Source organism: Natator depressus, chromosome 2 (genome assembly GCF_965152275.1).
Source record: "Natator depressus isolate rNatDep1 chromosome 2, rNatDep2.hap1, whole genome shotgun sequence".
NCBI classification, from domain to species: Eukaryota; Metazoa; Chordata; order Testudines; family Cheloniidae; genus Natator; species Natator depressus.
The window spans coordinates 20,569,210-20,595,805 of NC_134235.1; the positions used below are offsets into that span (position 1 = coordinate 20,569,210).

General features: G+C 43.6%; 1 long non-coding RNA gene across 1 annotated transcript; it reads right to left on the reverse strand.

Moving 5' to 3' along the window:
- Positions 1 to 7,582: 7,582 nt before the first annotated feature.
- Positions 7,583 to 25,531, reverse strand: LOC141982110 (uncharacterized). The gene is made up of 3 exons (XR_012637966.1): positions 25,380 to 25,531; positions 23,363 to 23,524; positions 7,583 to 7,661 (listed from the first exon to the last, which is right to left on the reverse strand). It is a non-coding gene; the product is annotated as an uncharacterized LOC141982110 (long non-coding RNA).
- Positions 25,532 to 26,596: the final 1,065 nt, after the last annotated feature.

The window sequence follows — 26,596 nt, forward strand, 5'->3', positions numbered from 1 at the left end:
TGTTCTTGTTCTCGGTTTCTGTGCAAGGTGAGTCACCCTGCACAGTCAAAAGCTATAAAATGACAAACATTGGTAAATAAGATAATATTAATGACACTGATGTGTGTGTGTTTATTTCAGTTGAGTCATCAGTCACTGCTCAGCAGACTACAAGCACCTTATCTGAGAAAAAAAATCCTGCTTGAATTAAAGTCAGGATGATGAACACAAATCTGCTCTTAATAAGTATTTTTCTATGACAAAGAGCATTCCACATGGTATTTATACTTCATTGTGTACTGCACAAGCCAAGCAACTGGAAACATTACTCATAAGCAAGGCCACAAGCAATTGTGGGAAAGTTTGTCCAAAAAGTTGTTCTAGTTTCTGCTAGCGTAGTGTAATTGCTTCTGATCTTTTTTAAAAAAAGGGAAAACCCAGTCCTGTATACAAACTAGGTTGTTATTCTCCCCCACCCACTCCACCCCCAGTTTATCCTGGAATTTTACATTCATTCGCAGGTTTGTGCCTACTTCCTAACACCAATTCTGAGTCCTAACCTGAGTTATTAGAGACCAGTTAGTCACCATGCCCCCAATTCAGCAAGGTACTGAAGCATGTGCCTAACTTTAAGGGTAACTCACGCATCAGTTGTGTTACATGTCCTCATCTGTGCCCAATACACAGAGGAGGGGAATCTGTGTCAGCTCTTAGTTTGACAGAGTTGCTCTTTAATTAAAGCTGTAGAGATGCATCCTTTCAGCCCTGGAGATTCTCCAGTTCAATACTCAATGCCCGTGAAGATGGCAACCATCATGGAAGCACACAAGTAGTTCCACTGATATTGACATGACCGCTCATGTTCAAAACACAGAATGCATTCCATTTTAGCTTTTACAACTACCAGTTCTTCTTGTAATGCCCTGTGGTTCAAACTCTGCCTTCAGATGCCTGCATGTGACTCCCACTGAGGTCAATAGGAGGTGTTCAGGCATGGAGAGTAGAATTTGCTCTTGTGGTATCTAGTTTCTAGAAATTATTATTTGCAAGTCACTTCCAAAGCAATTAAATCTATTATGTTGAGCTTACTTGCATGGAATCACCTCACACTCACCTTTCTTTCCGAATGACAGCAGAGGTGAACAAACTTTGATCAGATAAACAAGCTTCTATTCTATCACCCTGTATGCCAGGCCTCCCAGAACATTTTACAGGGAATGTACAGTGTTAGAAAACTGGCACTGAAAAATGGAGTGCATTACATTTTGGGCCTGATCATTTGGAACTCGGTGGGGAAGTTCACCCTCGGGCATTAGAGGCCAGATTCTGCTTTCAGTTACAATTGTGTACGTCTGGAGGAACTCTAATGTTTTCAGTTAAATTATTCCAGATTGACACCCCAGGTAAGTGAGAGCAGAAGGTGGCCCAATACATGTGTTTTAACAAACACAGCCAAAGATCAATGAATCTAAGGAAGAAGGATGATCTAAAGAAGTTTAGGACCAGACTTGTCATTTGCCTTTGATTCCTGGCTGTGCCATAGACTCTGTCCCTGCCCTGCAACTCTTTTGATCTCAGTAGTTCAGCTCTGTAAGAGAGAGATTTCCCGTTCATTCACCCTTTCCATCTCCTGTAAGCTCTTCAGGTCAGGGATTGTTTGTACAGAACCTAGCACAATGGGGCTCTGGTCTCTTAGGATCTTGAAGTGCTTCTGTAATAAAAACAATAGTTAAGAAATCTAAGTAATTTTAAATGACTAATTTGTAATCTAATTTCATTTACTTGCCAGAACTATCAAAATGTACCATGTAGTTTGAATTCTGAGGTAAGTAACAACACTCACATCAAACAATTTCAATTTATCAACATCCCTTTGCAACATGTCATTGAGATGAAACATAATACCACCAAGAAGCAGTGGAGAGAACCATCCACTAATTAAAACTGTAAAATAAGTTTTTAAGAAGCATTTCAATGCCATCATATATTTTCTCCATTGGTAAATCATGGACCAAAGTGAAAAACTGAGTGATTTATATGCATTCATGTGCAGTACATCCATGCTAATCCTTGCATATGACTTCTTCCTTGCAATAATCCCATCAAAAGGAGTTCACTCTACAAGTCCTCTCCCTCCAAAGTGCTCTGTTCAATGCCATATCCTCTATCATATCACATTGCTAACATGTCTTCTTCTATGATATCCCACCACTTCCTATTGGGTCAGCCTCACTCTCTTTGCCCTTCAATCTTGATCTGTTGGGCTCTTTTACCCACACAGTTTTCAGCACTGCATTTTACATGAGCAAACCATCAGAGCCTGTACTCCCTCATTTTTTTTTGTTTATAGGTGTTACTCTGAGCATGTCTCTAACATATACATTCCTCACGTGGTCTTTCCTGCTTATAACACTTATCCATCTCAACATTCATATTCCTGTGGAACAGATCATTTGCTCATGTTTCTTCCTTGTGACCCAACACTCAGCGCCATACATTACAACTGGACAGACCACCGTTTTATAGGCTTATCCCTTTTAATCTTACCGGTATCCTCTTCTCACATACCATTTATCTCTCTGCATTTGAGCCAGGCGTTTATTATCCTAGCTCTCATTTCATCCTTCATTTCCCTGGATTCTGAAACCCAGATACTTGAATTGTGTTTTTCGTATTATCTGCCCATCTAGTTTCTCTGCCATAGATGGTCCCAAGCCCAGTTGAAAGAGGAGGATGGAACAGCATCAGGTTGGTAGCTGGCCATAAAAATGTGCCATAAACTGAAAGTACGAGTCCCTTATGTGACATGACTGTGGCATTAAAAAAAATAATCTGATCTCTCTGCTATTCTCAGCTTAGTCAGCCTAATTTATACTTGGAAGCTGTCAAGAGTACATTTACGGGTGAGAATTATGGGGTTTGTGACCTTCCTGAAATAAAACTCCCATTTGGAGCCCCGAATGCCTTCCTAGACAATTAAAATAACTTATCTCTGTTACTCTGAACTCATGAGAAAACTACTCTCTCCCGAGGAGATGTCTGCACAGCTAAGTGTATGCTTCAGGTGACTGAGGGGAAACCCTGACTAACACTTCACAATTCATATCCAACTACTAATGAACACAGAGCCCCCCAACACAGCATTTTCCACTTAAATCTGTTTCCATTTAAAGTAAAATGCGGCTGCAGAACCTGAAGTCTTTCACTAGCTTTTTTCTACGTGCTTTAATTAAAGCATCTTAATTTACAAAATCTGGATTTCTGAGTATTCTGGACTTCATTCCCCATAACTCCCATTAATGGATGCTAATAGGAGTTACAGATAAAAATAATGGAGTCGCAGATGAGGTGTTATTTTAGTATGGCTTTTTTACCTAGTCTCCTTTATGTAAAGATTTGCACATGTGAGAACCCAAGCTTGTTTATACAGTGCCCAGGCTCCTTGGTGTTACAATAATAAAAACAACATCTAACTATAAAGCCAGGCAATTCTGAATTCTCTCTGCCTCTTTCTCCTTGGGTTTTTGTGGCACAGATGCTGTTATTCCACTATGAACCACTTTACAATTCTATAGCCCTTTTCAGCCTGCAGGGTGCCATCATACTTTACAGAACAGGGTCAAGTTATGATCTCACTTACACCAATGTAAATCCAGAGTAACTCCATGGACTTGTGATCTCGGTTACTCTGGATGTACAACACTTTCACTGAGCTTAGAATCTAGTCTAAAAAAAAGTCATGGCTAGGCTTCACTGAGCAGCCATCCAAATGAAGCCATCTCTTGAATGGCAGCCATTCTGCACTACTGGCCTCATGCAATGTTGGGGGGTGGGGGGATGTTTGTCTGTTTTTTTTTAAGAGGAAAAGAGGAGACTAACTTATCTAACTGAAACCAGCAGAGGAGTCTGGGGAGACGTTTTGTGGAGACATATCAATGTTGAAGTTTTCACCTGGAAGGTTTTAGAGAACAACAACATACACTCTGTCGTTGGGTGCTTAGAGTACTGAGCTGGGATGTGAGAGACCCAGGTTGAAGCCCCTTCTCTGCCTAACTCAAAGTGATCTGGGATGAATGGCATTGATCAGACAGAGCAGGGACTTTAACCTGGGTCTCCCACTTCCCAGACCAGTCCACACACACACACACAATTTTGTTTTCATTCCAATGCAGAATGACAACAAATTCATAAAACCTCAAAAGTTGCCATGAAACAGCATTGTCATTCTCCATTCAGCTCTACTGCATATGCAGTAGGCATAAGTAAACTGGTTGCATGCAGGCAACAGTAATTGAAGGCAGTCATTGAAGTGGAGAGAGCTTGACATTTATGCGCAGTAAATGTTCACGTATTAAGGACTCACACCCTGCAGTGAATGTGCAATAGCTTCGTGTTGCTGGTTTTTTTTAATAAAACATTTTGTTCCGGATCGTTCAGAAACACTGATCCCTCTTGGCACTGAAATCTCCAGTTCTCTACTGGAAACTAAAGACAATTTGTTCTAGGGCTAGTATTCTATAAAGTACACCCAAGTGGCTCACAAGCAAATGGTCTTTGTCAATAAATAATAATAAAGAAGGGGACCAGGACCTTGGTTTTCACTTCTCATCTGAAAGAGAGCACCTCCAGCAACACAGGGCCCCTTAGCAACACACTGCAGCATTGACTCGATACTGAGTCAGAGGGAAGAATGCCATGTAATGACTCACCAGCACCACTTCTTTTGCAGCATTGTTTGGGGCTTAATAATGTAATCTGTCTATCTACTTGAGTGCCTTTAAAGAGCCCTAGTGCACAGATGTAAAGAGCTTTCCATGGGATACACCACAGCATTAAAGGCTGGATCCAACTCAGTGGAAAGACTCCATTGACTTCACTGGGAGTTGGATCCAGCCTTAAATGCAATGCAGAGTGCTGGAAAAGCTTGTTGGAATAGATAGTAGTGACCACAGATGGAATTTCTGGGCAAAATTATGTACTCAGGGGATCTCTACTCAGATATTCTTCATTATCTGCATGCACAGATCTCCCACCATCATCAGTGAGAATTCTGCTCATCTCCGGAGAGCACAATATGGACAGTGAAATCTGTTTTGCGGCTCCAAGAGCAGAGGTTTGCCCTCTGGTTGCATAGATTACATGCACAGAGTTTCCTGCAGATGGCACTGCTAAGTTTGAAAACAAAAATGAATTTTGCCCACTTTGACTGAATTCTAGAGTTAATTAGTAATCTTATCTGAGTATCAGTGTTAAACCATACACATCATTTCCCTGTCACAGCAACATGCCTAAATTAGACACAGGGGACTCCAGGCCTGATCCTGCGTTCCTTGCAGTCAGTAAAAGTTCTGCCTGTAAAAGAAATGCAGGATCAGGCCCTGTATTCATCCATTTCATTCAAGTGTTTAATTCCTTTCCTTTAGGAAATTGAACAGAAATAAAAGTCAGGGTCTCATTTCCTCTTGGGGCTTAGATTTTAAGGTTTCCCTACCATCTTTACTTCCCTTTTACACTTCTATATGTAGATATATTAGACACACTCTGCAACCCCAGCATTTAGTATGTATCTCTTGATTTGCATATGGCACGCAAGAAGTCTTCACGCTGCATAGTATTTTCTTATGCCAGCAACACTGCTGTGAATTGAGGGTAACATATGTCCACTGGTATTCAAGTCTAGATGCATCTCATTGAATTCTATGAATCACACAGGCCTGGATTTAGGAAAGCTTGGCTTAAGTCCGTCCCCTACTCAGGAACCTCTTAACCATGCACGCAAAGTTAAAGGGACTTGTTTTGATTTCAATGGGACTTAGCGTGTGCTTAAGTGTTTTCCTGAGTTGGTTCATATGTGTCCCCAAGGAGGGAATGTGATCCTGACTGAAGGAATATCTTATGTTCCTATCCACTGTACATTAAATATGGCAATGGGATTGTTTAGTTTATTTGGAAATCTTAGCTAAAGTGGTTTTACTATAATGAAAACCTTGTCTCCCAAGGAGCACTGGCTACTTACCTTTCAAACACCTTTAGATTAAAGGTCTGATTCATTACACTCATGCATGACTAAACCAAGCTCCATTCAAGTTGTAAGAGGGGGTCAAGGAAAACTCCTTTTTACCTATAGGGCCTAATTCTGATCTCACTTACTGCGGTGTAAATCAGGAGCGATACCACTGAAATCAATGGAGTTACAACATTGCAAAGTGAGACCATAGAGCTTGATTTTAGGAATAGGTGGCCTTAAAGAGAAGCAGGGTATATTATAGAAACAGTTCAGTATGGTTTATTAGGGGTAAAGATTTAATTACAAAGATGACAGATGTAATATAGAACAGTTTCCAAACCACTCCTGGGACAGCTTTCTATTCTCACAGGGGCAGATAGCCTGTGCTTTAAGGCAGAATCTCATGTCACACAGGATTTGTTGTTTACTTAATTAAATAGTCACAGTGTTTAATCTATAGCTCAGAATGAAGTGGAAAAAGAACAAATTGCCCAGAGTCCCCAGAACCAGACTCCTGCAGCAAAATACCTGGGTGTCAGAAGACAGAAAGGGTAGAATTTGCTCTTCAAGACATTTCATCTCTCCATACTTTAATGGCAAATCCTGATCTTTGCATCAAACTACAATACCAAGTCTTGGTGAAGACTGGATAGGAGAGTCAGAATCTCCTCCCAAGCTATGGCAGTGCAACAGAGCCTTTGCCTTTGGTCAGGGTGGTTGGCCATTCCCCTTCTCCTCCTCCATAGGCAAGAGGTCCCAAGCCTCCCTGAACAGCAATAGAGATGAATCCATATAGCGAACTCTATGGCTCACATGGGATTGTTAATCCCCTACACAGCCTCCAGGCATCCTGACTTCTAGCCCTTGCACAGTAGAACCATAATTGGTCTCTACATGCATGGTGGTTGATGAGGGGACAAGATTTTCCCCCTTAAAATCTGTTGAAACACCATTAGTAGGATGGCAACATCCCAGTCAGCAGGTAGACTGGCCAGCACTAGGGCAACACCAGGCAGTGGACAAGAGGACAGTACCATCCAGTCAGATGACAGACTGGGCAACATGATGGCCAAGTAATGCATATGAATTGCTATTGGATCAGACCCATGAACCCTCTAGCCCACTATCCTGTCTGCAACAAAGCCAGTACCAGGCACTTTAGAGCAGCAAAAAACCCCTGAACTAACAAGATTTCAACAACATGTTTACAGGGGAGCTTTCTTGCTCTTAATCCCACCTAGTTACTGGTTGATTTATATTCTGAAGAATGAGGGCTGTATATTTTTATTCAGAGGTTCTTATTATCAAGAAGTGTTAACCCTTTTCTGAATCCTACTATGTTCTTGGTCTTTATAACGTCTTGTGGTAGGGAATTCCACAGATTAAGCATGCATTATGTTAACAATAAGAGCAAGACATTTTCATCAATTTCATATTGGTTGCCTTTAATTTTAATTGGATGTCCCCTTGTTCTTCAGAGATGAGGAAAGGTAAATAGCAAGCACCAGGGACACCTTTCACCTTGAGGGATGCCCCTTCCAGAATAAATTTAATGCTACAGATAGTTTAGAGAAGTGTGCACCGCTGCTGCTAATACTGTACCCGTTCTTTTGATGGATGGAGGACATTGGAATCCAACTGTCAAGCCAGCTCCTCCCACCAGCCACAAATTCACCTGAAGGGCAAGAAAAGAGCAAAGTTAATTTAAATCCATCTCTCCATGGATTCCAGTTGTGAGCACTTTAGTTTGACAGTCTTTAAAACCCAAGGACGCCACTCGTCTTTCAAGGTGAAAGCTCTCAAGGAATTGATTCTCGTGCATCTTGTCAACTCCTGTTTTTACTATCACCCGAGGACTCGACTATCCTGTGAAGAAATTTGACTTATGAAGTACAGCAGCATTAACAACTCAGAAATTCATTCATTCTCAGGAGCATATACGTCAGCTGAAATGGGTTCAAAGCGCTGCTCATCTGAACTGATTTACAGATCCACCAACAGACACAGAATCACTTCTGCTAGCAACTTAATTTTACAGGCCTGGAACACTTTGGTACTGCATCCAGGATTGGAGTGGGGGTGGGTATTTCAGCAGTGAAGCTTTGTTACACATTTAGCTCCTGGAGCATTTTGTTGCCTGTTAGTATTGCCAAGAGAGGTTTTTGTTTATACACTGGAGAAGTTCGCATGACGTGTTCCCCTTCCCCAGTGGCACTTGAAAACGTTGTTGCAGTTGCTGTCCCACGGCAAGTTTAGTGCCAAACTAACCAGTGCAGGTGTGCTGGAAAGGCAACGGAACAGATCCTGCACTTTGCCACTGCTACTCCTGTGCAGGAAGCAGCCAGGACATGCTGCCATTGGAAAGTTTGGGTCGGGGCGGAGTCAATTACTTAATACCCCTCTTCAGAGCCAATGCTTCAAGGAGGGAGGAAGGAGAAAGAAAGAAGGCAGCAATGTTTGGTTTTTCCAATGACCTGTTTTTCTTTTGAAAGGGAAGATTTTCAACCACAGTGTTTTTTGGTTTCGCCTCAAAACCAAGTTTTGCTAAAATACCCGGAACAAAGTCTGAGGTCCCTACTCAGGCAAACTCCCATTGATTTCAGTGGGGGCTTTGCCTGAGTACCAAAAGGCCATGTTCTGCAGTCATCACCAGCCTCAGATTACAAAGGAAATTAGGTCTTTGAAAAGTCACTTTAATTGACCGGCTATATTCTTCCCTGTGCATGGAATGTGCAGCCAAAGCCCACCCTTTTCAATTCCTTCCCAAGCACTCTGCTCCTGGAAGGCTCAACACCGCTCACCGAAGGGTACATCGACCCTTGGAGTCCCAGCATGCTAAAAAATAGTTGAATAGCCATGAGGCAGCAGCTTAGGCTAGCCACCTGAGTATGTACCAGCGGGGTCCAGCAAGGTTTATATTCAGGACAGCTACCTTCCCCTCGTCACTGCCCGTGGTGCTGCAGCTACACTGCTGTTCTTAGCATGCTAGCTCAATGGGAGCTAACGCAAGTCTGTCTCCGTGAGATGGGAGTCACACCCCTAGCTCCCAGTGTCGATATACCCTAACTCTGTCAATACTCGGTCTACTCCAAGCATGGGGAAGGGAGGAGGAGAGAAATGTAATGTTAGGCCATTAACTGCTCCTCTGGGTCTCCCAGACCTCAGGTCTCATGTATGTTTTTGTATGCATCTGTGAGCAGAAACTGTCTTTATGGGTGTCTCCTACAACACTTAGGCCCAGATTCTCAAATCAATGGAAGTTAGGCACCTAAATACCTATGAGAATCTGAGCCTAAGCCCATAGTTGGAGCTTAAATCGTAACAATGGCTCAAAGTCATTACCCTCTTCCTAGGGTTGCCAACTTTCTAATCGCACAACACCAAACACCCCAGCCCCACCCGTTCCCCGAGGCCCTGCCCCTGCCTGAGGCCCCGCCCCGCACTCACAACATTCCCCCTCCCTCGGTGGCTCGCTCTCCCCCACCATCACTCACTTCCACTGGGCTGGGTCAGGGGGTTGGGGTGTAGGAGGGGGTGATGGCTCTAACTCAGGGTGTGGGCTCCGGGGTGGGGCCTGAAATGAGGGGTTCAGGGTTCAGGAGGGGCTCTGGGCTGAGGCAGGGAGTTGGGTGCGGGGGTTGGGGGGTGAGGGCTCCAGCTGGGGGTGCGGGCTTTGGGGTGGGGCTGAGGATGAGGGGTTTGGGATGCAGGAGGGGGCTCCAGGCTGGGGGGTGGGGCTGACAGATTCGGAAGATGGGAGGGGGCTGCAGGTTGAGGCAGAGGGTTGAGGTGCAGGGGGGAGGGCTCTGGGCTGGGGGTGGCTCAGGGCTGTGGCAGGGGTTTGGGAGTTGGGGTTGGGGCATGGGCTTACCTCAGGCGGCTCCCAGTCAGTGGTGCAGCGGGGCAAAGACAGGCTCTTTGCCTATCCTGGCACCGCGCTGCACCCCGGCAGAGGCCAGCAGGTCCGGCTCCTAGGCAGGGTGGGGCACGGGTTTCCGCGCGCTGCTCTTGCCTGCAGGCACCGCCCCCTCAGCTCCCATTGGCCGCGATCTCTAGCCAATGGGAGTGCGGAACCCGTGCTCAGGGCAGGGGCAGCATGCAGAGTCTCAGGGCTCCCCTGCCTAGGAGCCAGACCTGCTGGCCTCTTCCGGGGCACCGTGCAGTGCCAGGACAGGTAGGGACTAGCCTGCCTTAGCCTTGCAGCACCGCCGACCAGACTTTTAATGGCACAGTCAGCAGAGCGGACCAGAGCCGCCAGGGTCCCTTTTCAACTGGGCGTTCCAGTCAAAAACTGGACACCTGACAACCCTACTTCTTGCAAGATCCTGCAGCTTACCCTCCAGGGGGGGAAGGTCCCAGAGCTCATGCTCCAGCCTGAGCACATAACTCTACACAATGACTTTTAGTTCCACAACGTAAGCCAAAGTTATATTTTGTTTTTCCTCTTTCTGCCATTAGTATTTCATTATGGAAGGGTAGGTTAAAAAATGAGTTCTTAATCAGAGTGACACATGGCACATCTGTATCAACATGTGTCAGCTGCAGTGCAGAAAGGGAGGGGAGTGGGGGAATCAGAGCTCCCATCATTAGGAACCCTCACCTCTCAGGCCTCCTAGAAAATGGAAGCTTTTCCCTGCAGTCAGGGGTGTCCAGCCCGTACACCTACACTGCACCTTCAGTGTTAGTCTTGAGAACTTTTAATTGTGGAATCCCTGTCAGGGCTTGGATTATTGTATAGCAAATGACAGTTAGGTAGTGTTGTGGCATAAAACCACAACTACATCAGTAACACTCCGAGGTGTAAGTTGTCAGATCATAATTCATGCCCTGTTGTGCCTCCTTGCTTAATTATACAGTTTGATTGCAACAGGATTTTTTTTATGGTAAATCCTAGGCTGACATCACTCTGATTAAGAACTCATTTATTTGATTACATAGTAACACAACAAGATTCTGAGTTGGAAGGAAACCAAGTCCTTTCATGCCCATTCAGCTGCCTAGCTAGTGTGTATACATATACCCTACACTTTTGTAGTCTTTATTTATAGTGAACAAGATTGAGCTTTAATGACCTCGTCCTAGAGAACAGCGCAAGCAATAAGGTATATAGGTTTGCAGATAATATGAAACTTTAGACTGCATCTCTCTTCTCTGGTCCTTAAGGAACTTGTAGCATTATGGCAATTGGTATCATCTTCAGTCTTACATTTCTCTTGATAATTTACTTATTATGCTAGTGCGTACAGGCCTCAACCATGTTATAGCCCCATTGTGCTAGGCACCAGGCAGAGATAACTGCAGACAGTCCCTGTCCCAACGAGCTCACAGCGAAGGCCCTGATTCAGAGAAGGACTGTAACATGTGCTCCAGTATTTTGTTGAACCAAGGCCTAAGCCTCTTACTTTAGGCTTCATGACTGTACTGCTGGTTGCAACACTGGCTCTGATCTCTTGTGTAGCCTCTTTTTTATTATTATTACTCCATGTGTTTCCCATAATACTTAGTGGTTTAGATCTTCAAAGCACTTTAAAATGAAACTAAATTAAACCTTAAACCACCCTAGTGAAGCAGGCAATCAAGTACTACCACTATTTTTATAGTGCAGGGAAACAGAATTACAGAGAATCGACTTGCCCAGGGTTGCACAGTAAATTAGACGGAGCTGAGATTTAAAAAAATAGGAGTTCCTGGTTCCCAAACCTAGGATCAGTCCATTAGACCAGGATGTCTAATCTAGGTCCATCCCCTTTTCTTTGTCTTTTACATGGGGGTGGGAGGGAAGGAGGTGTTAAAGTCCTTGTGCAATTGTTCATCATGTCGTCCACATTAGATAACTAGGAGAGCTGGACATATTTTTCCAAAAGAAGAGTTTTTCCATCAGAAAATGCAGATTTGATGGAATCTAAATGTTCCATGGGAACACATTGAATCTGTTGAAACTTTTGAAGGAGACCAGGCAGCCTGGTTTCCTGCACCCACCTCTCCAGGCTCCTCAGAAGTCCCCCTGGCAAGTAACTTGGGAGCCAAGGCTTCCAGGTTCCCCAGCTCTGCAGCAGTCAACCTGGCTCGCTGCTGGGTGCCTGGGGAGCCATAAAGCCCAGACCAGTTTTTTAAAAAATTCCATTTTGGTGCTTCTGAAACTGAATTTTTATTTAAATATAATGTACCTCCTGTGGAAAAAAATCACATATTTGACTTTTCCTTCCGATTCAGTAACTTGGGGTCTTGTCCAGCTCTAATATCTACATCATGCCTCTCTAGATTCCCCTTGCTGTTTCACTTGGCTAGGGGTAATCTTTACTATTGTTAGCTTGCAATATCCTCATGAGAGAGGCCTTATTTGCAAAACTTCTAGCACACTTAGGTGCTATATAGTAGATAATATTTCTCTTCCTAAACTCATCCAAGGTGTTGTACACTCTGTTCTACTCCAAAAGGTGGCTGAATTTCAGAGAAGAAGGATTCAGAGTAGCAGCCGTGTTAGTCTGTATTCGCAAAAAGAAAAGGAGTACTTGTGGTAGTCTCTAAGGTGCCACGAATACTCCCTTTCTTTTAGAGAAGAAGGAGGCAGCCTTGATGAATGTTTGCATATACACCTTTCCTATTTGGCAGGTATATTATGAGATTTCATGGCTAATATCTGCAAAGTGCTTTGAGGCCTAAGATGAAAGGAGCTTTAATATGATTGATATTACAATCATGCCTAGAAACCTCATTCTAGGCCCCTGTGGTCTAAGCACTGTACAGACATGTAACAAAGACAATGTCTGACACAAAGAGCTCACAACCTATATGAGAGACAAGGCGCAAAAGGTGTAGCTATAGAGTCAAGTATTATTTTGGTAATTTTGCATATATTTCCCATTATATTTCTATTTATTGACCTCCTCGCACTTAATCTGCAAGTACTTCCCATTTCTCTTCTCAACTACGTGGACCACAGTATGACAGCCATTGCAATAGAGATAACGATCATCAGGTGGAAGCTGTTATTTTATACAGAGCAGTGGGAAATGTTTTCCCAAGCACCATGGGAAATGAAATATTTTGTTTCCTGTACACCAAGAGCAGTCAGAGACTCAGTCTAAGTGTCATTTAGTTTAGATTAAGAGAGCAAAAACAAGAACAAATGTCAGAGGGGGCAGTGTATCTGATACACTGCAACTGACCTGAACTGGTGACTGATTTCAGGAGGCAGCAGTATGCTAATAATGTAAAGGTGCAGCACACGGAAAATCATACCAAACACCTTTCGGCTTCCTTCCGGAGTGCAGGATGAGACACATAAAACCAGTCTTCAACTTTATTAGCAACAAGCATGGAGAATACACAAGAACATCCTGTAACTGGCTATAAATATAGAAACACCAGTAAGGGAACTCTACCTTATTACTCATTCTAGTAGCAGTTACATCCACTATATGAAGCCATCTGGCTTTGGTTTTCATCCAAAACCCAGCACACGTTGCTTGAAAGGTTGGCAATTCTTTTGGGCCAGTGTTGATCTTGTTTTGAGAAAATCTGGACAGATATAGAGAGTTGAGTCAAAACCACGTAAGACTCAGTTTGAGGCAACATCAGTGTAAAAGCAGGGGAAAAAACTATGTTTTGTTTCAAGTTTTTGGGGGTTGTAGGATTCTGAAAAAAATCAAAGGGTGGAAGCCCATGCAAACTGAAATGAATCAACAGAATCCCTGTGAGCTGAAGCTACTGCATTAGCTCTCCTTATGCGTCTCAGCTTTCTAATGGGGATAATAAAATGTAAATCATGATGCAAACACGACTGTAAAAACTGACTGCAGTACCCACCCTGCTTCATCTCTAGCCAGAGGGGGTAAATGCTATGGGAAGACAGCTATAAAGAAACCGTACATGATTATTCCATTATTGAAGTGCATGCTGAGTGCGTGGGTGGGAATTCTTCATTTCCATCTCCATCACGCTGCCCTGCTTAGCTTTTCCCTCCCCCTCTATCCTGCCCGTTCAATACATTGCTGTTAACACAATCAAAGGACATTACAATTCCTTTAACAGAGGATAAAAAAGCAGAACCAGAAATAATGTTTAAGGAACAGTTCAACAAACACATAGCTGATTTAAAACAAAAGAAAAAACACTCACCCTCAATCCCCAGGTCCTTTGTTGCTGCTCTTTGCATTTCCAGCATTATCAGATGTGGGTTCTTTATGTTTTACTAATATTTTTAAAGAACGCAATAATTAGGGGCTGTTTGAATACAGAAATACACTGCCTCTGGCCACAAGTTTTCCCAAACTCGTACTCCTCCCTGCAATCCAGGATTAGGGTCAGGTCAAAGAGGACTCTTGTAGCACAGTGCTGCAAAATTATGACATTTGAGCCTTGATCTGGGCCTGATTCTTCACTCACACTACTGTAAATCAGAAGTAGCTGTATAATATTTATTATCATCAGTTGAAAGCCACAGAGCTAGTGGTCTTGCAGGAAACACAAACCCTCTGGCTCCCTCTATAGGTAGAAAGGGAAACTGAAGGTGCTGTTACATGCGGATGGACCAGTTCAATTTGCACATTTGTCCCATACTCCAGTGTAGTCTCAAAGTGCTTGCAGTTTCTTTGTGTTCTTGACAGGAACGTGCTTTAAATTGGCTACGTAGCTATCTGTGCGGAAGGGTGGACAAGTGTGTGAAATGGTGCCTGACATTCTCTATGGGATACTCTAGTGGTCGAGTCGGTGGGCTTAGCTTGGGAAGTCAAGCCCAAGGTGGACAAAGATTCTTATCTGACAATATTGATTCATAATGATACAGTCTAAGACTGTGGGTAGGAGCCTACTGGGGAAGTAATTCCAGCATCCTAAAGAAGCTGGCATTAGTGGATTAGGCTGAATCCGACTTGGTTGGGGGTAAGAAATAGTTTGGAGCTAGCCCTGGGGAGCTGAAGAAGTTACCAGGTTAGGTTAACAATGAGGACTAGCCCAAACTGAGTTGGCAAACTTTGAGACATGATCTGTGTTCTATATTAGAACGTGTCTGTATCAGTGATATTCTTGCACAATCTGCCAGAGAGTCTGGGCTTTTCTTATTCCACTTTGTCATTACACCTATTGGGGTAATTACTCAGTCCATAAGGGTTTTTGCAGATACATTTGCCAGTCTGTTATATTTCATTTCCTTATTAGACATGCTCAGCTGAATTTATTGACAAACTGGCAACTGTCCAATTCCCTTCACTTTCAGCTCAGGCTAGATGCCCTCAGTAATGTGAACTCGTACAACAGCAGGGAGATGTGGAAGTACCTCTGAGGAAACATCACTCCATTCAGTCCTTGGCTTCCTTTCCAAGACTGCTTACCTGCAGCCACTTGTGGTGGTGGATTGGTCATTAACTTCATCAAGCATTGCTTTCCCCGACTTGCTAGCTTCCTGCCTATTATGTATTTGCTTTTAATACCTATTTGTTTCAGAGAGTCACTTTCTTGACTCTAGATCATTCCACATCTCTGTCTGACTCTCCATTTCCCTGCACCTTGTAGAGTCATTACACTAGGGCCGAATGGATGTAAAGCGTTTCCATTCTGCTAACAGTCTTTTACAGGAACTTTGCCCTGCGATAAATGTTTGCACATGGTGCAGAGAAATGGACAGTCAGGGATCTGGCTGTAAGTGCACCTTCTTATTCCACTGAAGACACATGGCACATCAACATTGTCAGCTGAAGCGTAGAAAGGGAGTGGGGGAAATCAGAGCTCCCATCATTAGGAACCCCCACCTCTCAGGGCTCCTTGAAAATGGAAGCTTCTCCCTGCAATCAGGGGTTTCCAGCCTGTAAACCAACACTGCACCTTCAGTGTTAGGTTTGAGAACTTTTCATTTTACCCATAGTACCTCTCTAAGAGGGAATGTAGAGACTATCCTCCTATCACATGCAATACAGCTATCTTTCTCTCTATGTGTAACACCAACAGACCCTGGTCGTCAGTGGGCAGGATCAAACCTGGGGCTTCGGGAGCTTAGTGCATGAGCCTCTACTGCATGAGCTAAAAGCCACAAGGCTCTTAGATAAGCCTCTAGCGCAGACTCATTAATCTCTCTTTAAGTGGTCTCGATGCCATTAGACAGACCAGAACACCACACCCAGGAGGTGTGTAGGTTACATATGGAAAGCACATCATTTTATAACCACCTAGTTCAACTTTAAAACAGTGGTTTGCCCTTTAGCTTAAGCTATAAACTCTCTCTAAAAATTAGATGTCATAAATGTAAAGGGGAGGGTAAACCCCTTTAAAATCCCTCCTGGCCAGAGGAAAAATCCTCTCACCTGTAAAGGGTTAAGAAGCTAAAGGTAACCTCGCTGGCACCTGACCAAAATGACCAATGAGGAGACAAGATACTTTCAAAAGCTGGGAGGAGGGAGAGAAACAAAGGGTCTGTGTGTCTGTCTGTCTATATGCTGCTTTTGCCGGGGATAGAACAGGAATGGAGTCTTAGAACTTTTAGTAAGTAATCTAGCTAGGTATGCGTTAGATTATGATTTCTTTAAATGGCTGAGAAAAGAATTGTGCTGAATAGAATGACTATCCCTGTCTGTGTGTCTTTTTTGTAACTTAAGGTTTTGCCTAGAGGGATTCTCTATGTTTTGAATCTAATTACCCTGTAAGGTACCTACCATCCTGATTTTACAGGGGTGATTCCTTTACTTCTATCTACTTCTATTTCTATTAAGTCTTCTTGTAAGAAAACTGAATGCTTTTTCATTGTTCTCAGATCCAAGGGTTTGGGTCTGTGGTCACCTATGCAAATTGGTGAGGATTTTTACCAAACCTTTCCCAGGAAGTGGGGTGCAAGGGTTGGGAGGATTTTGGGGGGAAAGACGTGTCCAAACTGCGTTTCCCAGTAAACCCAGTTAGAGTTTGGTGGTGGCAGTGGATATTCCAAGGACAAAGGATAAAATTAAATTGTATCTTGGGGAAGTTTTAACCTAAGCTGGTAAAAGTAAGCTTAGGAGGTTTTCATGCAGGTCCCCACATCTGTACCCTAGAGTTCAGAGTGGGGGAGGAACCTTGACAGGGTGCCTTTTAAATTTATGGGGAAGAGGTTCCTTCTGCCCAGATTGTGGTATTAAGACTTCCATCCTTCTGAGTTTTCTGGTATCACATCAGTTTTATTTATTGTCTGCAGGGTGAACTAAGGTAGCAAGGACCATGGCAAAACTGGACTGGGAGGGGAAGGGAGGTTGAAGGCAAAAAGTGCCTCAGAGATATTTCACAAACAAATGGAACAAACTCTCTAACCATTGCAACATACGCCAATACAAGCTGCAGAGACTGCTGGTTTCGAGAGAGAAAAACTACTTGTGAACCTAAGCACCGGCAGCGTTGGCACTCTAATGACATCCATCTTGAGACAGCAACATTTTCATCTATAGACTGAAGATTTTACTGTAAAAACTTAATTATCCTGTCATGGGGAGGAAATGGCCTTGCTCATCACATACAGTTCTCTCATAGATAAACCCCTATAATCATCAGGTAAAAATCAGCAAAGCAGATGAGTGCTCTTATCTGTCTGATGGCTTCTTTCAAAATAATAAGCAACGACCTGTAGAGGCTGAAGGCAAGATGGTGTAGTGGGGAGGACACAGGGACCTATTCCTGTCTCTGATCTGCTGTAACATCTCGGGCAAGTCACTTCACCTCTATTTCTTTTCCCACCTTTTGAGCATCTTGTCTATTTAGATTGTAAGTCTTTCAGGGCAGAAAGTGTCTCTCACTAGGTGACTGTCTAGAGCTTAGCACAGTGGAACCATGCTCTCAGTTGGGAAGTTTTAGTGTAATAAAAATAGTTAAATAACGATGTGGTTGCCTAATCAGGAGAGTTTAAAGGGAGCAAATTCTGGAGAAATCTCAAGATCTGAACTTGCTCCTACCATGGTATTTGAAAGACTCAGTTTTCCAGTTCTGGGTTGAAAGCAGCCAAAATCTTGCTTTGTTAGATTTCAGAAGAAGGTGGCAGATACAACTCACAAGACAGCTGATTTTGAGAGATTTTTATCATTCCACTTACAGGAGATGCTCATCACCTTACAGAATTCAAGCCAAGTTAAAGGTGTTTCTGAGCATACTTTTAACTCCTATTGATTTCAATATGAGTTGAGGGGGCTCTGCAAATACATGATATTTATATTAACATGGACAACTTTGACTTAGAATGCCTGCTGTAGAGTTCTCTTAATGAGTGGAATAAGTTCTGATTTCCTTAGCAAAACCCAGTTTAGAGTCAGTGTCCCTCTTGTATAATGAGCCATCAGATTCAGTGTATTGGACCCTCCCATGCTTGTTATGTATTGCTGTAGTTACTACCACTCAGGGCAGCACAACAAATAAGTGTTGTCATTGAAAACCTCAGAATGCAACACTGCATGCTTTCCTTTCATGAAGGATGACATTGTTAGGTCTTGCTCAATCCATGAATATTTTTTACATCCTAGCTAGCTAAAGACTGTTCTTTCTCTCTCTCACACACACACACACACACACACACACACACACAGCGCCCCCAGTCTCAAGGTTAGCATTGTTTTACAGTCACAAACCCTGAAGGAAGCAACCTAATGTAGCAATAAAACACATTCATGACTCTTCTTCTATTGTGGTATGTACATCGCTGAAGTGACTTCAAACAGGATAAGCAGCTCTAATTGAACTGAGGGTCGGTTTATAGTGCATGCCCTTATTTTCAGGCCTTTTGTTCAATGGGTGTGATGCTTTGAAGGAATGGTGCCAGAGTCTGTAGAGTCAAGGTCACCTATTGTCAGACAACAGATTAATAAAGGTCAAAGTTTACAGAACAATTTAAAGGGTAACAATTGTCTAAACAGTGACTTTATAAAACTGATGTGTTGGTGTCACTGTGTGGGCCCCAGGATATGAGAGAGACAATGAGGATATGGGAGATGGTGTCACTGTTGTACAAGAGAGACAAGATGGGTGAGGTAATATCTTTTACTGGACCAACTTCTGTTGGTGAGAGAGACATGCTGAGGAAGAGCTCTGCGTAGCTCGAAAGCTTGTCTCTCTTCCCAACCGAAGTTGGTCTAATAAAAGATATTACCTCACCCCCCTTGTCTCTCTTGTACAACAATGACACTATCTTCCTCAGTTAATCTGCTCCTGAAGCATCTTCACTATGAGTGGAACTGGAGAAAGGGTCAGGAGGGACCTTGAGCAGTGTGACACCAGAGTCAGCAGTCCAAACTGGAGGTAGGCTGCTAGATTTTGAACTCTAGAGCCTCAGCATGGGACTTGCCTACAACTCCTTTATTGCGAACTACTCCTGGGGACATTCTGTGCCAAAAAATTAAAAATTCTGCACACAGTATTTTAAAATTCTGCACATTTTGTCAAAATACCACTACATAATTACACCAGTTTCAATTATTTTGGTAATTTATTTCAAAATACCTCTCAGCAAGTAACAATACAGACAAACACAAAAATTCCTCCAGGAGTAGAGAGTTCAAGAAACCCCTATGAAAACCCAGTTCCTGCTTCTCTACCCCCTTCCTCTCTTTCCCCCCTCCCCACCTCCAAGCACAGCCAGGGGGCCAGACAACTACAACCCCTCCTCCTCAGAGCCCAGCCATGGTGCCCCCCCCCCAGCCAATACACCCCAGAGTCCAGTTGCAGGGCCCCCTTGGCCCAGATACCCAACCCCCCCACCCTCATGAGCCCAGCCATGGGCCTCCCCTTGCCCAGATACCCCCCACCCCCATCCCGAAGAGCCCAGGGATCCAGAGGAAGAAACAGCCTGATGCTTGGTCCCAGGCTCACATGGAGTGTCTTGTGCACCACCATCTCCAGCTGTCAGGAACCCTCTAGTTCCCTCCCCATCCCCCCGGCAGTGTCTTCTATGTGCAAGCTGGGCTCTGCCAGGTCCAGCAGCCCCCTAATGGTAGCCAGCAACACTGCAGCCCATTTCTGTGGGGGAAAGGAAATTCTGCACACACAATGTTAATTTCTGAAAATTCTGCATTGCGCAGTGGCGCAGAATACCCCCAGGAGTAGCAAATGCAGGGGTGGATATAGCCTTCCAAATCAATGAGTCCACTGTGGGGTTGCTGCTCTTCCCAAGGGGCTGGGGAGGGGCTGGGAGGTCGGAGAGGGCCCCCACCTGGGGTGGGTCATTGCCTTCCCCACAGAGATTCGGGGGGGAGGGTTGGCCTCAGACCTGGTGCAATGACGGTGGTGGTGACAGTGAAATCTGGGCCCAGCTGAGGTAGGCGAGTTGCTCCCCACCCTACTGATGGCACATGCCAAACCTGAGAAGCACTACGATCCTGTGTGCCAGGTCGCAACGCCACTCTGCCAGATTTGGCTGGGGGCAGGCCAAATTTGAGATGGGGGCTCTGTTCAAGGGCATTGAGCGCACATTGATTGAGCCAGGCCTGAATTCTGGGGGTGTAATTGCACCCAGGGACCCCTGCTACAGCCGCTAAAGAAACAATCCTTTCTACCAGCACAAGGATGTAGTGAGGATTCCTTAGATAGTGTTTTATAAAGTACTTTGCAGATTGAAAGTTATTATTGGTTACTATTATTTATTATTGGAAAAAGGGTTTCCAGCCCTTTTTTCCTTAGATGATTTTTTTGGCTAGAGTTATAGAAGTTTATAATGGTGTGGACGAAAGTCCCATAAAAGACTGTACTTGTGCCTCGATCTTGTAAGGTGCAGGGCACCGTAGTGCTGATCCAGCAAAGCACTTAAACGTGTGCTTTTCTAAAAGCACATGAGCGTGCCCGTTTATTTGTTATTTGGTGTTCCAGGATTTCCAAATTCGAGCCCGATGGCATCAGGAAGTTAGTCACTGTGGATGAAATTTTTCCCTTCTGTAGAGGGCTGGCACAACACTTATTCAACACCAAGTCCCTCACAAGCCTTGGCTAGTTACACAAGTTATGTGGTATTGCTTCTGTTCCTTGACTGAGTGTCTTAGGTAACTAACCAACTCAGTGTGAAGAGCAAATTGTGAAATCTACAGCCAAATATTGCAATTTGCTTTCGAAGAAGATCTCGCACAAGCCTCAAAAAGTGGGTTAAGCAACATGTATGAAGAGCCCCCTGCACAGAATGAATTTCGTCCCCATTAGGCATTCCTCCCCCCGACACGCACCAAGACTAGCAGGTTGTGGGGTTGTCATCCCATTCTGTGCGTTCCCCATCTGAGAGCCTGATAGGAGGAATAGCTACATCCTACCTTCTTAAATCTCTGGGGTCACTCAGCGCCAGAAGGGATGGGGCTGGCCTGAATACAGACTCCACTGCCTCTCAGACAAATCAGGGGCGAGTAATGGGATCTCTGGAGCAGGGAGGGAAGTCAGATTGGGAGGAGAGGCTGTTTGAAAACATTTTGGAACCTCAGAACATGTTCACAGACCTGAACCTGGACTGGCTTTGTGTGGGTCCAAGGCTTGATGCACCTATTCCATACAGTTCTAATCACTATTATAATTCTGCTTTTCTTGACCTTGTAATTATGTCGCATGCCATTCCCTCATGTCGCAGACTAAATCCATGAATTCATGCTTTCTAAGCAGCTTTGGAAATGATTGTATAGAATTAGTATTAACTAGTTTCACTATTATTAAATGGAGAATTAAAGCTTTCGACATTGAGCTATTCAGAGGTGGTTGCTACACGACTGCTCTGCAACGCTCTCATCAACAATAATAGCCGTCGTTACGAGTACACCTAAAAAGCTGGAGAAAAATGCATAATCTGTTCTATTATAATCCACTTTCCTAAAGTAGACCTGCATTTAAAATCTATTAAGAATGGCATGAATAGGAAGTGATTTTTAATATGATAATGCAATTGTTCAGTCATAAATGGAGAAAGCCTCAACAATTAGACTCTAAAAGGCAACCAAGCACTGCTTGTTCTGAATTCAAGACATCGAATTGGCTCTTTGGCTGACAGTCTCATTGGAAGTGAAAGGCATAATACTTCCAATGCACCAGGAAGACCACGAAGCATTTCAGAAAAATGCTATTTTTCCATGTTTTGTGTCTTCTTGACTAGTGATATATATCCTTTGGCTGAACAAAGCACTGTACTGATATTAACCTTGCGACACCCCTATCAATTTGGTGGGTTAGTATTATTGTCCCTACTTCACAGATAAGAAAATGGAAACAGATCTGTTCAAGGTTACCCAATGTCAGAACCAGGATTAGAACTCAGGGCCTTCTGAGCCATTCCTCCAGAACACTGCGTTCAACGTATAGCTCCCAATACAAAAGTTGTATAGATTCCAAGAATGAAAAAAGGAAAGAAGAACACAGTCACGCTCAAGATATCCTGTCTGTTAAATCTCTTTTGGTTATTGGGCTGCCATTTTCCTCAATATCACCCAATAGAGCAGGGGTAGGCAACCTATGGCATGCATGCCAAAGGCAGCACACAAGCGGATTTTCACTGCCCGGGTCCTGGCCACCAGTCTGGAGGGCTCTGCATTTTAATTTAATTTTAAATCAAGCTTCTTAAACATTTTAAAAATCTTGTTTAGTTATATATTATAGACTTATAGAAAGAGACCTTCTAAAAATGTTAAAATGTATTACTGGCATGCAAAACCTTAAATTAGAGTTAATAAATGAAGACTCGGCACACCACTTCTGAAAGGTTGCCAACCCCTGCAATAGAGACACAGCTAAATGCAAAAAAACAACGACAAAGACATAATAACCCCTAAGTACTTCTGCAGCAAGACCAGTACTGAAGCCCTAGTGGTTGAATTACTGCTTCAGGTAAACCCAGAAACATCTGTTCATGAACCTTAACATTACAAGACAGACTGACATTCATATTACCCTGTCCTTTATTTTACTGTCTGCACAGTAAGAACACACATCCCATTGGTACAACGGCAGCCTATTCCAAAAAGGGCCAATATTTCCTAGCCTTCTTTATATCAATTCTTAAAAACCCCTTTCTCCCCCCACCCCCAAACCTTCCCAACACTGATCTCTTCACTAGTTATCTTCCCATACTCTCCCTTTGCACATATTTTTTTCTTCTCTGTGTTAGTCTTCCTTGTCTGCAAGGTTCAGTTCTCGATACATACTTAATTTTATACACTAATCTCAATGCCTTCAGCTGAGCACATTCTAAGCTTGTATGCATTTATAATTATTTTGCTAGACGGGGGACAAAGATCAGCACTTGGCAGAATCTAATTTTAAATGTGTAGCAATTAATAGTACCATGCTCCTGGCATTGGCCAGTACCTAACGATTCAGGATGACAAAACATTGCATAATGCTATCTGCTAGTGGTAGTGATACACCAGAGGGGAATGGGAAAGGTTACACACCAGTCTCAACACAGTACAATAGTACCTTAGGAGGACTCCAGTTAGGTTACACAGTACTCCAGAAAAGCTCCCTCCAGACGCACCGACCCGCAGCAACATTCTTTTCATGTCAGATCACAAGACAAACTGCGTTTCCAAGGTTTTCCAATACCGATTTTCTTCCGACTTCTTTATCACATTCCTACACCTAATTTGATACAATGAACTTTGTATGAATCTACTGGGCTAGATTCTGCAATCAAATCCACCTGTGCCAACCCACTGACAGTAGAGTTTGGTCCATTCTTTTCTATAAAACTCTAAGGCCACGTCTACACAATCAACTTACCTTGGGATAACAATGTCACTAGGGGGTGTGAAAAATCCCCCAAAGTTATACTGTTACAAAGTTATACCAATCTACCTGCTGGTATAGACAGCACTCCATCGATAGAAGGGCTTCTCCTGACAACATAGCTACCACCTCTCTCAGAGGTGGATTAACTACTCTGAGGAGAGAAGCTCTCCCATCAGTGTAGTAGTGTTTTCCCACGGCAGCATTTTGAGTGTAGACCTGTCCTAAGTAAGACTCCCATGTCAAGTTTCAGGGCTCACAGAACAGGCAGGTTAGGATTTTCAAGAGCACTCAGCATCGGCCTAACTCTTCTCCCATTCGAGTCAATGGTAAAGTTCCCCTTGAACATCAATGGGAACATTTAGGCCAATGCTGAGCAATTTTGAAAATCCTATACCCTATTGACTGAAATCTGGAATCTCTCCAAACATAGATGAGTTCTAAACAAGTGGTTAAAAAAAAAAAACCCACAGACTTTGAAAAATCCATAATTTAGCTCACAGGCTATTCAGGTTTTCAAAGTCATTCCTGTTTGTTCCCTTGGAAATGAATAGCATGCAGCATAAAAGTCTTCAAGCTCATGAATATGCTCCCTCTATAGCTATCTACAAAGGATTCAAAGGCTTAAGTGAATGATGAGTGCTAAATAATAAGCTCTTCAGAATGTGTCCTCTGCACAAGTGTCCCTGATTCCTAGAGTCAAAGTAGTTATAAAATCATGCAGAGTGAAATTCACTCCTGCACCAAATACCGGGTCTATATGCTACCAAAGTCCTTGTGTGAGGGCTTAAGTGAGACTCAAGTGATGCACAGATATCATGCTGGCCCTCTTCACAGGGTGAAATTTACCCCCACTATAAACTGGGTAACCAGAGAATTATAAGACTGGTAGGAAAACTTGGCAAAATGTTTAAAATATCCAGAGTTTTTACTATAATGAGTTTTTACTCCTTAGAAACTGCAAAGAAGAGGGGACTGGGTGATTAGGGGATAGGTGAACAATCACACCTGCAGTTTCTTGAATTGAAAGCAACACAAGTCATAGGCTGTTACCATCAGGTAGCTGTTCAGTGATCTATGTGAAATGAGACAGTGGTAGAATTGCCAGCTTTTGCAGAAGGCTACCATGTGAGAACTACCTATTATACAAAGGTTTAGAAGGACTATGGGGAAGTGGGCCTAGCAAGGAACTTATTGTTTCCCTGTAGACATCAGGGATTTAGATTAGCTCTGGCCCAAGCCAACCTGTATTTCTCTCAACTGCTCCTACACTTTACAGAGTTGATGCTATGATACCCAATCCCAGTTACTCTATTAGGATTTAATTTCACAAGAAACCCAACAGGCTTTGCAAAACCAAAAGTGTTTTGTTTTGGAGATCTCTGCTTCAAACAGCAATGAGCAGAAACGGGAACCAGTTAGGCAAAGCCTCCCACCTCTTCAGTTTTGGGGTTTTAGATTAAATGGGATCTGCATCTGAACCACCCCATGGTTTGCCTATCTCTGTTTTTATTGAAGATGCAACTAGAGCAGTTTATATGATTTCCCCCTCCCTGAAAGATCAGCTATTGGCACAGCCATTTTACAGGAAGAAAGACGAATCGATATGCAACAGCTCCAGCATTGTTGAGCAATTTTCCAGATAGGTGGCAATGCAGGATGCTGATCCCAGTCCATTCCCACAAACATCCACATAGCAGACTCTTACCCCATGGCCAGTAGTTCACTGACTCAGTGTCCCCACCTGGTTGAGTAGCTGGGACCTCCTGCAAAGTTGTGAAATCTTCCCCTTTGAAGAGGAAACCAGAAGTCTTAACACACAACGGTTCTTCATCCTCCTCAGGCTTCACAGCAGTGTTTAATTTGTAATGAAAGAGGTGCCAGGTCTCAAGCAATTTTTTTACTTTCATAACTGATGCAGCCAGCCCAGAGGTGCCAGGTCTCACTTCTGGCAAGCCCTGACACAAATGAAGCACTGCTAAGCGGTCTTGATAACACAGGACTAAACAGCTCCTACACCCACCCCCGGCTCTGTAGTTCCAGAGTCTTTCTCCAGGATCCCCACTGATCCTTCCCATTTTGGAGCAGGGATTGAAAGGGGCCTCCCTCACACCTTTGAGCAACCTGGAGCCCCTAAATAATAACTCACACTGAGCTTCTAATCATCATCAATAGTATATTACCTCAGGCCTCTTTCCTTCACCCCCTTCCCAAGATGTTTTTTTTTCCTCCTTGCAACTTTCTAATCTGTTTTGAGCAAGTGGCAGCTCCTCATGTAGTCTTACTCACTCCTTCCCAGCATACCTTGCAGCAGCCTACAATTCCCAGTGTGTCTCTGGTGACTACATCTCCCAGAGTTCCCTTGCTTTAAAGTACCAAACTCCAGTTACAGGCAGCCTGCTAGCTCTTAGAGGAGCCAGCACACTCAGTTATAGTCCACATCAAAGGTTTCAGGGTAGCAGCCATGTTAGTCTGTATCTGCAAAAAGAACAGGAGTACTTGTGGCACCTTAGAGACTAACAAATTTATTAGAGCTACTTCCACCGTAGAAATTAACAGGCAACCTCTGTGTAGCTGTAACCCTTCTGCCAGGGGCCAATAAGGGCTGGGTTCAGTCTGACTAGAATTCTATTTATTTTGTTCTAAAATAAATAAAACTGTAGCTTGAGTCCCCATACTCATTTCTGGCTCTAGGAAATGGAAATAAAACCTCCCTGGTCAACCTTTGCAGGCAGTTTTTCCCCAATCACAGGAAGGTGCTTTGGTGAACGTGGAGCCCCAAATATATATTTTTATTTGGGGAGGAAAGAGGTAAAACAACCAAAAGAAACAAAACAAGCCCTATCTACATACAAGAAAACAAGCCACCCAAATCAGTGCATAAGGAGTTTGGTCAACACCACAGTTCAAAGTAATGAATGTCCA